The sequence below is a fragment of the Petaurus breviceps genome, unplaced genomic scaffold (genome assembly GCF_028583685.1).
Source record: "Petaurus breviceps papuanus isolate PSGF00001 unplaced genomic scaffold, PetGlider_PUasm1.0 189, whole genome shotgun sequence".
Lineage (NCBI taxonomy): Eukaryota > Metazoa > Chordata > Mammalia > Diprotodontia > Petauridae > Petaurus > Petaurus breviceps.
Window position 1 is genome coordinate 42,968,457 of NW_027185809.1, and position 14,514 is coordinate 42,982,970.

The 14,514-nt window shown below is 37.5% G+C and overlaps 1 pseudogene; it reads right to left on the bottom strand.

The window, feature by feature from the left end:
- Nucleotides 1-5,470: 5,470 nt before the first annotated feature.
- Nucleotides 5,471-5,815, bottom strand: LOC138163949 (large ribosomal subunit protein P1 pseudogene; annotated as a pseudogene).
- Between the last annotated feature and the right edge of the window lie 8,699 nt (nucleotides 5,816-14,514).

Consider the following 14,514-nt stretch of genomic DNA (forward strand, 5'->3'; position numbering starts at 1 on the left):
CATATGTGTGTGTGATCTCTTTTTTTACCTTTTCATGTTTTTCTTGAGTCTTATAACTGGAAATCAAATTTTCCATTGAGTTCTGGCTTTTTTCATCAGGAAAGTCAGGAAGTCTCTTATTTCATTAAATGACCATCTCCTTGCCTGAAAGATTATGCTCAATTTTGTCAAGTAGTTGATCCTTGGTTGCAGTCCTCGCTCTTTTGACTTATGAAATATCAAATTCCAATCACTCCAATCTTTTAATATAGAAGCTGCTAGTTCCTGTGCAATCCTGACTGTAGTTCCACGATATTTGAATTGTTTCTTTTAGGCTACTTGCTGTATTTTCTCTTTGACCTTGTAATTCTGGAATTTGACTACTATATTTCTTAGAGTTTTCAATTTGGGATCTCTTTCAGGAGGAGTCCAGTGAATTCTTTCAATAACTTTTTAAACTTCTGATTCTAGGACTTCAGGACAGTTTTCTTTTACGATCTCTTGAAGGATGTTCTCCAGGCTGCTTTTTTCATCATGGTTTTCCAGTAGACCAATAACTCTTAGGTTATCTCTCCTGGATCTGTTCTCCAGGTCAGTTGTTTTTCCAGTGAGATATTTTACACTTTCTTCTAATGTTTCAATCTTCATGTTTTGCTTGACTGACTTTTGATGCATCATAGAGTCCTTAGCTTCAATTTGAATGATTCTAATTTTTAGTGAATTATTTTCCTCAGTTATTTTCTGAAGCTCCTTTTTTAGGGAGGTAGTTTCTTCAGTTAGATTTTGAAATTCCTCTCCAAGTTCACAAATTTTACTATGTAAGGATTTGTTTTCTTCAGTGAGATTTTTTTTTCCAATTTGGTCACTGTACATTTAAATTTATCTTCTACCTCTCTAATTTGGCTTTTAAAATCTTTTTTTGACATCCTCCAAGAATGCTTTTTGATCTTGAGACCAGTTTACATTTCCTTCTGTGGTCTTAGGTGTGAGTATAGAGTCCATGCTGTCCTCTGTATTTGGTTTTTCTTGCTCATTGTAATAAGCTCTAATAGATTTTCTTGCTTTTTCCTTCTCAGCTTCCTTCTTTCCCATTGTGATTTCCTATTTCCTGATTTCTCAGGTCAGGAGCTAAAAGCCTGGTTGTTGACTTTGTGTGTTGTAGCCTCTGGGTGTCTAGACTGCCAAGGCAGTGTTCTCAGTGTTTCCCTGAGTTACCCTGAGGCTCACAGAGTAATCTGTGGGGGAGGGGTGGTCTGTCCACTTCAGATTTCTGGCCTTATGCCCCTGGGCTACAGCTCAGGCAGGCTCAACAGCTGGTAACCATCAGAGCTGGTGTCTGCAGATTCCCCTGGTGGTGCTATGGCCCAACTGGGCTTGTATTGTTAGTGCTTGCTAGCTCTACCACCCTGGGATTTAGGAGCTCCAGCTGGTCAGCTGAGGGGGGCTTTTTGGTATCCCTCCTGCTCTTCACTTCACACTCCTTACTGCTTCAATTACACCCTTTTTCAGTGACTCCTAAGCCTGAGGCCATTTTCACTATTTCAGGATTTTACTCTGGGTGGGACATTTATCTTTGGGTTTTCTGGGTCAGGGAGGGGAAATCAGAGCAGCTAGGGTTTACTTTACCATCTTGGCTTCTGGAAATTCAGGTAGTTGATTTTTAAACTTCTAGGCTGTGGGCTGTTAGCCCCAGGAGAAGCTGCAGTCACTGCTGCAGGCCTTCTCCTTTTTCTTACCCAGATCTGACTGATCCTCTGTCCTGTGGTGAGAGGGCTGTGAATCACCCTTGCTGACTGGGTCTCCTCACTCCACTGTAGTCCTCTCTCAGGTCCTGTCTGGTGCAGCCCCCCTCCCAAATTCTCCTTGTTTCCCCTGCCAAGACCTAAGAGGGCACTTTCCTGGGCTGGGAATCCGTCAAGCTCTGCCTTCCAATGGATTCTGTCACTCCCAAATCCATTCAGATTCACTCTTTAAAATTTAGTGATGGGATTTATGTAAGAGCTTAGAAAAGTTCCTACTTCTGTTCTGTCATCTTGGCTCCACCCCCCAAAGTCAATTTTTTTCTCTTACTTTGAGCTGGTTATTTTCTCTTTATGCTACCCTGTCATGGTCTTCTGTTATATAACATAATGTATATTGCCTTATGCAGTATGTGTGTGTGTGCATGTAAAACAACTGTATCATCTAATATTTATCATTCTATCTCCTTTTATCTCTATCTATCAGACTATCATTTATCTCTCTAGCAGTGGTTAAATCTGAACCTACCTATGATTTTGTTTCATTAGAGAACTTCCAATGAGCAATCTTCTTCTCTTAATAAAAATGGGCCACTGATCTGCAACTTGTCTTACCAAATTTCCTTAGGCAATTTACCTTAATACTATGTTCATATTAGTTATTATTAGTAGTAGTAGTCATATTCTAAATTAGTTGAGACAAACACAATTTCCAGAGTAGATCTTGAAATGCATTTCATATATTTTTAAACCAAAGCTTTTTGTGGAGGGGAAAGAAGAAGAGAGAATATAAAGTGGATGAAGCAAGGTGGTGAGTAGGTGAAAGTAGAGTTGACAAACTATCTTAATTCCAAAAGTGATCCCTGAGTATAAAAAAAGAATTAGAAAAAAGTCATCTTTGCAATTTCAGTGACTGACACATCTATCAATGTCTCTTATGAACTGAGTGACCCACCTTGACTGAAAGCCTAGCTGTGCTTTCAGACTCTGATGAGGAGTTGCTATGTTGCACTTCCAAAGAGAGGACCAATCTTACATTTAATATCAGGGGTTAACCAGGATGGGGATCATGTATTGGAAGAGTCTGAGATTTTTGTCTTGTCAGTGAGATTGATCTTATTACTTTGCTTTTTGGTTCTTGGAAGGAAAACTTAGAGATGACTTTAAACTTTTGATAGTTTGCCTGTAACTCTGACCTCTCAGGATGAGAAACGGTTGCAATATTGTCCAGTTGATTTTCATTTGACAATTTCTGCCAGGGAAACAGCCATTCCCAAATGTCTTTTCCTGTACTGAATGTGGATACGTTTTCATGCTGCTCTTCCCAATAGAAATGATTCTTGAGATGCATTCAGGGGTGGAAGAAGTCTGGTTCCATTTAGATTTTTGAGAATGATTAATTAAAATAGAATTTAGATGTCAGCTGCTAGTTGTCATGATTTATATGGAATTTCACTGTCTATCTAGGACTCAGAAGCATTTGTTATGTAAATTGAAGGCAGCATAAAAATAACCTGATGGAATGTGTGTGTGTGTGTGTGTGTGTGTGTGTGTGTGTGTGTGTGTGTGTGTGTGTTCTGCAGGGTCAGAATATAATGATACTCTAAAGCTGAACAGCCCCTTGGCTAAAAACAAATTCCTACTGTGGGGGTAATGCTACAGTATGTGGATTTTTGATTGGCCTCATATTTCTTTCCTTTTCCATTTCAGGATTTCCTCATATGCGAAGTAATTCTATATCGATGTTTTCTCTACTCTAGTGCTTCTCAAAGTATGTTGAGTGAAAGTCATTTGATTTTGTGTCTTTTAAAATTAACTTCTAAATCCAGTACAAAGGGACTGAGATTAAACACAGTCACCTCAATTGAGAGGGGTGGCAGGTCTGGGTCAAGTAGAAAGTTAACATGGAGTAAGACCCTACTAAAATTCTAAGTAGCATAATTATTTTCTGCCTTGATAAATTTCCCCTACAGACTCTCTACACAACTTGTTTTCTTGAACCGTGTGTCCTATTAAATGACAACAATTATCTAATTTAACTCTGGGATATCTTCCTTTGGTTCAATATGGGCATAAAACATGAAGCTACTTTTGATGCTTAATCAAATTGCAAATATCCGATTGGTATAGGAGCAAAATAATGATTAGGAATAAGTCATGCAGTGAGATTATTTTCATGCCCCAAACACAAATGATTGCAATCTATCAGAGACTCATGTTCTAGGAGGAAAGGAAGAGATTTCAATTTCAGGGCTGTCTGTTTAAGGGAAGATGGGAAAATATCTATTGCTTGAATTTTCATAAGGTCTTCCAGTAATCATGCATGCCTCTATGCTGTAGCTTTTGTTCTCACCTCCAAAACTTCCATTGAATGTTGCTGATTTTTTGCTGCTGATTCTACCGATATTTATACTGATGTTGCAATCCGCCTCCAAAACCATTACATACTTAAACCCTGACCTGTCCACTCTTGTATTCCTTAACTCCAAAGCTACCGTGTAATTCTGTTGCTATTATCTTCTTCTTAAGCTCTATGGCCTACATGCTTCAGGACTAAATGGACACAGGATTGATTGAATTGTTTGTATTTTGTCTATACATTATCATATAACTGGTGAATTCTGATTTGATAAAGTTTTATATTTATGTAAACATTGCCTATGGCTCTTAAAAAGTTAAGGTGGCATCTATTCTTATCATATGGCCGAGGCCCAAGTCACTGTAATAGCAATTTTCGTGCTAGGATGTAGATTCTTCAATTTTAACAAAAGAGTTTAGAAATGTTCCTCTAGATGTTATTTTCAACCAGATTTTGAGAGAAGAGGATATTAATTCTACCTTCAAGACTGCGACCCCCTGGTCAGTGTTCTGCCTCTGAGACATTCTGGTTGTATGACTCTGGACACTTCTCCTTGCCTCTCAGTGCTTTAGGTAATTCTAACATGATAAATTGCATATGTGTATACATACATACACATGTATTTGCACATACAAATATTTATATCTGTGTATGTGTATGCATACATATGTGTGTATGCATATATACATGCACACACATACATATATACATATGTGTATATATGTAATATATGAAACAGCATTGATAGAGGGAGTTTCCTCACCTGGGAATTCTGTATGTCAAATTGATCACAGGTCTAGTCTTGATCTCCCATCCTTGTGACATCAATCAGTTAACCAATTTAAATAAGCAACTATGTTATACTGTATCCAGAACTATTTGATGTACTATTAGAAATACTAAAGGCATGTAATTCTTATCTTTAAAGGACACATGAATAAGCTAAGAATTTCATTAATATAAGATATAATAGTTATATAATTTGTGTTTGCATTAGTTGGAGAGTCTATGGATCAGAAAAGAAATAATACATTGGGTATTATGTCTGAGGTACATTGAGCTTTAATAACTTGAAATCACACAATTACTAAATATCAGAAGCATGACTTCAACAGAAGTCATCCAGGCATATTATGCACTTTGTACTCACTGACTGCCAGTATGGTACAATTGTAGGACTTGTAGTGAAGAAGATCTGGTTTCCAATCCTATTTTAGATGCTCACTCTGTCACTGTGTGACCTTTGGTAAATCACTTAATTTCTCTCTGCCTTAGTTTTCTGATTTGTAAATGAAGGAATTGGAAAATGGCTTTTTCTAAGTTCCCTTTCAATTCTAAATTTCTGATTTTTTTTAGTTGAGTTAAGCTTTTTATTTAATGTTACAAAAAATATTTAGTCTAAAAGACCAAAGCCCACGTCATCATCGAACTCCTTGGATTCTTCTTTATTTGCTTTCTCTTTCTTCTTCTCAGCTGGGGAAGCTTTGTTAGCAGGAGCAGCCCCTCCAGCAGGGGCAGCACCACCAGCTGCTGGAGCAGGTCCACCAACTTCTACATTGCAACTGAGACTTGCAATGTTTACATTAGACAGGGCCTTTGCAAATAATCCAGGCCAGAATGGTTCAACATTCACATCTGCTTCTTTAATTAGGACATTGGTTTTATCCTCCCTGACTGTAACCTCATCATCATGAAGGATGAGGGCAGAGTAGATGCAGGTGGGCTCACAGAAGGCCATTTCAGCAGATGGATGAGGAGAGGCTTGTTTGTAGTGGTGCTAGTCTACGGCTGAAGTGAGGGTTAGCCCCAAGGTGGCCTTAGCTTCTGAAGAAGATCCAAGCACCTAACAGACAACTGAAGAGAACAAAGTTAATGTCTGATTTTTTAGGGTACTTGATTGAAATGATTTCATTCAATATTACTTGAAAAAAGGGAGACAGTTAAAGAAGATTTGGGACTTTTTAAAATCACACATTTTTTTTTTCAATTTATGCTTGGAATTTGACCTGTAAGATTATAGAATATCACCATCAATATATAGATATCTAGATAGATAGAGAACATCAGAATTGCACCCCCTCACACCTCATATTCATTTATTTTTTTTAAAGCAATCAGGGTTAAGTAACTTGCTCAAGGTTACATGGCCAGTTATTTCTGGGTGTGGTGCTAAGCATCCAAGCTCAGATTTGATCCCCAGGACATCCCGACACTGGAGCTGGTGCTCTTACACACACCTCATATTTAAATATAACAATATCAACCAAGGTAGAAAGAGAGTATTTCTCAGAATATTCTACCTTTTCAGGGAAAAAAACTATCCAACAATATGAATGAAACAGAGGATTAAAATTCAAATAACTAATTGAAATGTGCCCTTGGCAGCAGAAAAACATGATTGACCACATGTAAAATGATTAACAATTCAAAAAACAAGCAGATTATAAAAGGTCTTTCTCATTTTCCAAATATTTATTTTTCATCCAACTTATTCCTCAATGTATTTATAATTGGATACTAAATCAGTAAAATTAAGCTATGTTTTATTTCTTCTCTTCTGGTGCAAAGTGATTTTCTTTTTCCCCCTTTCATATCTTTTTTCTTTGCTTCAAACTCTCTTTTCTTAAACCAAGTTTTCTTTTCAAGTTTCACTAAGAAAATCACATTTCCCTTGGCAGAGTTGAATGAACTCCTTCATAAATGAATACTTTTTTATTTTTTAAATTTTGGTTCTCAGAAACAAACTATATTAAATTTGAAGTTGTTTCTGAGACTAAAAATATAGAATTCTTTTGTTTTATGCTTTTAAGAAGAGTATTTAAAAAATACACACCTCTGAATTTTTTTTTTTACTTCTATCAAGGCAGATTAAGGCTTAAAGTGCCAAAATATAATACCATAAAAATCTGCTTCTCATAACTTCTCCAGTTTAAAGTTTTGCAGATATGACAGAATTGGGAAAGAATGAAGCAGGCCTTTATATTGGGAAGGAGTTATTTTCTTCCCCAAACCAATAAGCATTTTTGAGGTTCACCCATTATTGAATGTGATAATGTCTTCATGAGTAGGATATTGGGGGCAGGTGAGGTTCCAAAGACCTTTATTCTCTAATGAGGAAAAAATAATAATTTCAGTAGTATTTGTTAAGTACCTACTATGTTCTAAGTCCTATGCTAAGTGCTAAGGATATTGATACAAAAGGGAAAGAGTTCCTGCCCTCAATGAGCATAGGTTCTAAGAAGGGTAAACAACACATAGAGAAGAGTGGCAGCCAGAAAAGGGAGTGTTGGACTAGAGAGTCTCAAGGATTTGAGTGCAACCAAAGGGTGGTCTACTGTTTACACTACCAATGGTGACATGGATTTGATCACTATTCCCAAAACCTAGAGTTTGAAAGTATGGTGGGAGTCAGTTGGAGATGACAAATGAGAAGATGCTTAAATAAGCCCACTTTTCCTGGTAGATGATCAGATGAGATGTTAAGTATGGTCTGAAACCTACTACATATAGTGGGTTAATTGAATTTTAATTCCCTAACTCATCAAACCAGATGGCTTAGTTTCAAAGATGTAATGTGGTATAGTAGAGAGAGTTCTGGGTTAGAGCAAAGGATGCAAGTTTAAATCCTGATTTTGAAACTCGCTATCTGTGTGACTTTGGATAAGTTACTTAAACTCTCTGGTTCTAAGTTTCTTCGTGTGTAAACTAAGGAGGTTAGACTAGATGAATTTTCATGTTCCTTTTGTTAATAAGTCTGTGGTTCTATGATTTATGCAAAGCTCCAAAAAACTGATCGCATCCACTTCCCCCAGTAGAGTGATACTAGTTTCTGGGAGTCTGGTTTAGAGTGTATTATTGTAGGTAAGGAAAAAGGGTGCAGTGGAAGGGCAGATGGTAAGGTTCAAGCTTTTAGGTTGCCTTAAATGGGACTGAAGTGTGGTTTGGAGTTGTGTGAGTATGTATTACACACACATTCATACAAACACATATATCATATGCATATGTATTGCTGTATATATGTATACACAATAAATATACATATATACGTACACACATCTATATGTGTGTATGTGTGTGTATTTGTGTGTGTATGTATGTATTTATGTATGTATGTATGTATCTATCTATCTCTCTATCTATCTATATCTCAGAGGGCAAAGAGAAGTGACTGAGAGTTCTGAGAGTAACTTGCTCATGTGCTAAGTAACTTACTCATGGTCATGTAGCTGGTACATGCCAGAGGCTAGACTTGAAGCTAGAATATCCTGCCAGCTCTCTATCCACCATGCCACACTTGCCACTCTATGTTTAAATAGTTGAGCATAAGACATGACAATTAGAGCTAATGATATTGTTTTAATTTTTAAAATTCTGGTCATTTTTATTTTCTAGAATATTATTTTCTCCCTAGGAGTTCTATTTTGTTCTCTCCTCTGATGTTATAAGATCACTTCTGTTTCTCTACAGAAAAAAAAGTTTGTTTTTTTTTCCTGAATTACTTTTCTTCCTTTTTTCCCTGGGCCTCAATTTCTTCATCTGTAAAATGAAGGGATTAGAGTAAGAGATCTCTTAAATCTCTTTCGTCTATATCATTCAATCGCCTCCTGTCATATAGTTTATTTTCTTAATAAACAAATGCATTTTCTTAAAAAAAAAAAGTCCCTAATCTTGGGTCCTCAATATCTATATGTTCTCCTACAAGGTATTTCACTGTATCTGAGATATTCTATATTCTAAAACATATAAATACAAAGTTAATTAGTTATATTGGTATAATATATATATTTCAGATTTTTCCCCATTTTTCACTTAGTAGTATCAAAACCCAGGCTAGACTAGTTGTATATTTGTCATAATGAGAGGTTCATTTCCCAAATGATACTTTTTTTCTTGGAGGGGCAATTGGAGATAAGTGACTTGCCCAAGGTCACATGGCTGGTATTTGTGTTAAGTGTCTGAGGCCGGATGTGAACTCAGTTCCTTCTGACTCCAGAGCCAGTGCTCTATTCGCTGTGCCACCTAGCTACCCCTAAATGATAATTTTTTGAAATGTGGCAGATGAAAAAGAAAACTAACAAAAACAAATCCCATTTTAAGATTTCACCTTCCTATCTGACTTAAGCTCAGGCTCTGGTCCTTCATGCAGGATTCAACAGAATGAAAGCACTTTTCCTGTTTTGTCAAATCTTTCTTTTTCTCTCTGACTGCTTAAGGGCCAAATAGAGAATTAGTGGTTTCCTATGACCTGGTTCATGTCATAATGTCTGACCTTACTATGTCACCAAAATTCTTTTAGAATACATACAAAAATTGAAGTTCATTTTTTAATCCAGGAATTGAATTTCCTAGTTGAAAGGTCTCAGTGCCATCCTTAGGTAAGTCCATGCAGAAGAAAATTTTCTTCAGTGCCCCTAATTGTTCTTTTTTTTCCCACCTTTAACATTACCATCTGTCCAGCTGGAGAGAAGTATCACTCTTCCTTTCATAGGAGTCTCTGCATTTTAAAAGAGACTCCCTGGGTAAAGACTAAGCTTAACCTATGGAAATGATTTGAGATGGTCAGATTCCTGACTGTATTACTCCAGTGAGAGAGATTTTTAGCAAAGGGTTATTCCTGGTACCTCCAGTTCCACAGCAATGATTTTATGAAGCAGCAAACCACATTTTCCCTTGCATATTATAAAATCTCAGAGTTGGAAAAGACAAGAAAAATCATTTAATCCTGTGCTTACTTAAGGCATGGATCCTTCCTATGATATTCCTAATCGCGGTTTAAGTATTTTCAGTTATATAATGACATCATTATATAACTCAATATATCCTTATGTCAGCAGCCATGTGAGTGGGGGAGATGTTTTTGTTTCGTCCTCCTTCACCTCTTCCCAGCTTCTAGAACACTGAGTGTGTGTGTGTGTGTGTGTGTGTGTGTGTGTGCCACCAATAGTACTCCTTCCTTTCAGAACCCATGTGTTTCTGAAGGAGCCAGTACCAGAGAATCTCTGCTTTCTACCAGTTCCCCTTCCTCTTCCCTCCTTGGTGGGCCCTCATCCCTCTTCCTTTTTTAATTTATGAAAACAAGCATTTCTCTAACAGTATAATAAAAAGATGATTGGACATGAAAATGCAAATCTATTATGTACACCTGGCTATTCCTCCTAAATATATAATAAAAGCATCATGTATTTTTATATTTTTTTCTTAACTCCCCACCCTCACTCCCATTCTAGAGATGGTTAATTAGACCCAAATGTAAAATTATTCTATACATGTATTCATCACTTCTTTCTCTGGATGCAGAATGAGTCTTTATAATTAAGTTGGGTATTTATAATAGTCAAAATGACTTATTCTATCAAAGTCATTCTTTTTTTTTTTTTTAAGCAATCAGGGTTAAGTAACTTGCTCAAGGTTACACGGCCAGTTATTTCTGGGTGTGGTGCTGAGTGTCTGAGCCCGGGATTCGATCTCCAGGTCGTCCCAACACTGGAGCCGGTGCTCTTACTCGCTGAGCCACCTGGCCGTCCCTAAACAATTGGGGTTAAGTAACTTGCTCAAGGTTACACGGCCAGGTGTTTCTGGGTGGGTGCTAAGTGTCTGAGCCCGGGATTCGATCTCCAGGTCCTTCCGACACTGAAGCTGGTGCTCTTACTCGCTGTGCTACCTGGCCGCCCTCAAAGTCATTCTTAAAAAATATTACTGGGTGGCTAGGTGGCACAGTGAGTAAAGCACTGGCCCTAGAGTTAGGAGCACCCGAGTTTGTTTCTGGCCTCAGACACTTAACACACACACACACACACACACGCACACACAAAACTAGCCGTGTAACCTTGGGCAAGTTACTTAACCCTGATTGCCCTCCAAAAGGCAAGAAAAACCCAATATTACTGCTCCTGTATATACTGTCCTCTTGGTTCTGCTCATTTCACTCTTCATCACCTTGTGCATGTCTTTCCATGTTTTTCTAAGGTAACTGAGCTCATCATTTCTTATAGCACAGTAGTATTTCATCACAATCATATACTACAACTTGTTCAACTATCCCCCTCTTCTTAAGTCCTGTCTTTGTAGAAGAGAACCAAGAATCCCTGTTCCACTTTGGACCTTTAGTCCATTTCCCAAAGGTGGTGGTAGAGGGGTACCCTCTAGATCCACCACATTCTCCCATTATATATGACTGCTATTTGGAAGAACAAGGCATTACAAACTACAGTTTTTCTGGTCAAATACAGGTCCCACAGGCCTAGTGCCTATCTTGCCATCACACTCACCAGGCCACTGGACCCTTCCATGTGGCCTATACCTTTAGAATTTCTGGACTTTGTCATCTTCCCCTGTTTACCATTCTTAGCATTTCAGGGTCTTTTCATCTGTCCTGTAACTGAACTCTCTTCTACAGATGATCTCCTCCAATTAGAGTGTCAGTCAATATATATTTATAAAGTACATACTATATGCCAGCACTGTGCTAAATATTGGAGGTACAAAGCAAGACAAAAGACCATACCCTGGAGGAACTATCTAACAGGGAAGAGATATATATACAATTATGTACAAACTACATAGAGAATAAATAGGAAATAGTAAACAGAGAAAAACCACTATAATCATGAGGCATTGGGAATGGTTTCTGAAGAAGGCAGCATTTTAGCTGGGACTTGAAGGAAGCTAAGGAAGATGTAAATGGAGATGTAAATTTTTGAGAGCAAGGACTATCTCAAATATTCACTTTATGTTCCCACGGTAGTTTTTGACATATAGTAAATACTTAATAAATGAATTTTCGCTCAGTCACTCATTTATTCATTCTTTCATGACAACTGACTTTTGAGAGCTTTATTGTTAGGAAGTTCTTTCCTTATAATCACAGTAGCCCAAACATACCTCCCTTCACTTCCTACTCATTGGTCCCAGGTTTGCCTTCTGGGAAGAATTAGAATAAGACTGATTATCTTCTATGTGACAGTCCTTCATATATTAAGACAGTGATCATCTCCTTCCCAAATCTCTTCTTTAGGGTAAAATTACCTATCCCATTCCACCATTCCTTATGTGATAAGTTTTCATGTTCTCTTATGATACTGTTTCTCCTCATCTGGAGGGACTCCAGTAAGTTCCTCCTAAAATGAACAATCAACAGTTAGAGATTGTTGCTGCTTCAGTTCACTCAAATTACTTTTAGTCAACTGGCTAAGTTCTCAGGAAAGCAAGACATAAACATTCTTTGAATGAACTAACTTCTGCCCTAATTTATTTACCTGAAATATTTGACATTAGTAATCTTTTTTATGGAGGGGAGGAGGCAAGGCAATTGGGGTTAAGTGACTTGCCCAAGGTCACACAGCTAGTAAAGGTGTCAAGTGTCTGAGGCCAAATTTCCACTCAGGTCTTGTTGACCCTAGGGCCAGTGCTTTATTCACTGCACCAGTAATCTAGCTGCCCCTAGTAATCTCTTATTATGTTATTCAGTAACTCCTGAAGGCTTACTAATCAAAATATGTGGAACAGAAATAAAATCAACAATACCTATTCTCTTCATTGTCCAAGTACCTCAATAGTGGGATGGTAATCGGCATGTTATTACTTTTCAATCAGTGAAATTCTGTAAGTATCTGCTTGTGGCACAGTCAATAGAGTACCAGATCTGGAGTCAGGAAAACTAATCTTTGTGAGTTCAAATATGGTCTCAGAGACTTTACTAGGTGTGTGACTCTAGGCAGGTCATTTAACCCTGTTTGCCACAGTTTCATCATCTGCAAAATGTGCTGGAGAAACAAATGACCAACTACTCCATTATCTTTCCAAGAAAACCCCAAATTAGGTCACAAAGAGTCAGATTCAACTGGCAACAACTCAACAACAAAATGTGCTCGACATTTTTGTAGTTATTGGAATACAAAGAAAAAAATGCAATAGCCCCTGTCCACAATGAATTTACATATTGTTGGGGGAAGGTTTTCAGCATTTACATATTGAAGCAAAATGTGTATGTGTATACATATATGTGTACATACATATATAAATGCAGATATTAACAAATAATGATTTTTAAGAGGAACAGAGAGTCCTAATAAATGTGTGTTTCGAGTGTTTGGGAAGATCAACAAATGTTTTTTCTAGAGGAAGGCAAAGCTAGGGAGCCTTTCAGGCAAAGGTAAGGATGGGGACACAGAGGAACACATGCCATGTCACCAAGGTAGGAGATACAATGTCACACATCAGAAATCAGCATTCATCACTTATGTGCCAGGCACTATGCTAAGAAATGAGAATAAAAAGAAAGGGGGAAAATACTTTACTCATAAGGAGCTTTTATTTCAGTGGGACATCAGAAACTCTCTAGTTAATATATTTATTCTTTAGGAAACTGGATTCCAGAGCTCTTAAATGACTTGCACAAAGTCACACAGATAGTAAATGACAAAGTCAAAATTTTAATCCAGGTCCTTTGATTCTAAATTCATCATTCTTCCTGCTACATCAAGCCTCCTTCTTCAAGTGTATTCAGTCAATTGATTAATGGTATGTTTATAATTATTCTGTGAAATATCATTATTTTTTTTCCTAATAGTCTCTGTTTTAACACTTAGTACATTTCTAAATATGTAGGTATAAGACAAGGAGCCCCATAGTCATCTTGCAGAAAAGGAACTGCAGTTGACTTTCCCAAGGTCAAGAGTTCAAAGTCAGGGGCTGAGCTTGACTTAGAACTTAGAATATCCTCTCCCCCACATTTATTATTTTCATGCTTGCATTCCAGTTGGACAAGTAAGCTCATCCACTCTGCTTTCCTTCTTGACAGAAGGATAAGAAATCCCACGTACAAAAGACAATTTTAAACTGCCTCATGGGTCAGAGGAAATAGATGATAGTCTCTCCTGAGGAGGGAAAATTATGACTAATCCAGTCATCAGACATAGTATTCATGGAGTACGCTTTGGCCTTCATTCCTCTGTCATCATGTAATTTAGATTTTCAACAGTTGTGGGGGAAGTCTGCTTTGGCTGCTAGCTCTGTAGTATTCTTCAGGTCATGGAAAAGAGGGGAAATGAATTTGAGGTAAAGCTGAGCTGCAAGCAGAGGGTATCATTAGCTTCTAGCAGAATGAGTAGGTTATGTGTAAACCGTGGTGTGTTGAACCATCGCATTAAAAGTTATGCTTTGGATGATCTCATCCTATTATTATAATAGGATTGATTATTAGATAGATTCCTTAAAATGTTATTATTATATCTAGACTGATACACAGGACACCAGGGAATTTTAAAATTGTATTTGCATTACAGTAGATGGTGTATATGGGGTGGGGGTATCACAAGGGAAGGAAAGTAGGAAATAACTAGCCCTGAGGATACATGACCCAGTCCTGGGTTATATTCAGATATGGCTGTACCTGGAAATCTACAGAGTGATGTGCCAAAGAATGAATTACATACGGGA